Here is a 1,561-nt window from a genome sequence, read left to right on the forward strand (position 1 = left end):
CCCCTCCCCCCGATAACCACAGACGCATCTGATCCATTAAGGCTTAGAGTTTGTCCAACACGTTAAACTTTATAAACCTCACATCACGTACTTTATAGAGCTTCAATGTAAATCCGACAATGCCGAATTGTTCTTGTTTATTCGCACAGACAATGAAGATCAAACATTGCACAATCTGGCAATCCCATTGCCCATTGCGGTTTGCTTTACGTACAGACCTGATAATGTGTCTGCAAATGTGAGCGATTGACTCAAAAACTACGAAAAGGCTGCTTTGGTGGAAATTAAAAAGACCAATTTCCTATATTAAGATTAATAGTTAATGACATCTGTACTTTTTTTCTTCTTTCTTTTGGGCAAAAATCAAAAGTTGGGGTACCTATTTTTCGTGTGTGTGTGGTTGGGGGGGGGGGGGGCGTTTTTGTTTTTGACAGTTTCTTTTGTAGTTTTTTCTCTGAGCTGCTTGGGGTTTTTTTCGAATTCGTTGTTATTGTTGTTGTTGTTGTTGTTGTTGTTGTTGTTGTTGTTGTTGTTGTTGTTGTTGTTGTTGTTAGGGGGGGGCCAATGTCTTGATAGTATGTATCCTAAAATCATGACCTGTCTCGTCTGTACACGGAAGTCGATTCATATAGAGTCTATAAGAGTGCACGTATGTCACCTCACTATCTATTCGTATGGCTCCTTGTCTTCTATTTTCTCGGCAATAAAATTCAGTACAGTATAAGGAGTGAAATGTGAGGACAGGATGGAGTCGCTTTTTCCAAATGAGTAATTAGTAGGCTAGTTTATTGTAAATCATTTATTGCAGCAACCCTGCCTGTGCAACAAAAGGGCAAAGTTTAATATCGGGCCCAAAGAGAGTAACACATTTATTACTGGGTCAAATTTTGGTTAAGATACTTTTATTTGGTCGCTGGCCTACGACAGTGCCATGTAAAGTTTCATGAGCATTGGCAAATTAATTACATGAACAAGAATTTGTTTCACGTGGTTCGACGAAATTGAGCAAGCTATACTAGAATACAGTTGAAGCTCTGGCAATTTGCCCCCGGAAATACAGGTGGCGATGACCATCAAATAAATGGGGTTTGACTAACCTTGCTTCAAAACGTAATCACATGCAGTTCATCGGTTACGAGGAATTTCAGACTTTTTAGTGAATCTAAAAGCGGATTCATGACTTCAATACATTAATGAGTGACAAAATTGTTCTAACATAAAGGAGGAAGAGGTGCCTATGAGGCCGATGGAAGAGCTAACCTTTGATTAAAAGTAAAACTGATCCACCCCTCCTTTCTCCACCTCCCCTTTTCGTATTAGATTGTTAGAAAATGGTGTTCAAGATCATTATTGTCATTATCATTTTCTTCGCCAATGTGATAGGTAAAGAAAACAACAAAAACAACAACAGCAACATCATTATCATCATCATCATCATCATCATCATCATCATCATCATCATCATCATCATCATCCTCATCATCATCATCATCATCATCATCATCATCATCATCATCATCATCATCATCATCATCATCATCATCATCATCACCGTAGTCAT

This window comes from Aplysia californica, unplaced genomic scaffold (assembly GCF_000002075.1).
Source record: "Aplysia californica isolate F4 #8 unplaced genomic scaffold, AplCal3.0 scaffold00018, whole genome shotgun sequence".
Lineage (NCBI taxonomy): Eukaryota > Metazoa > Mollusca > Gastropoda > Aplysiida > Aplysiidae > Aplysia > Aplysia californica.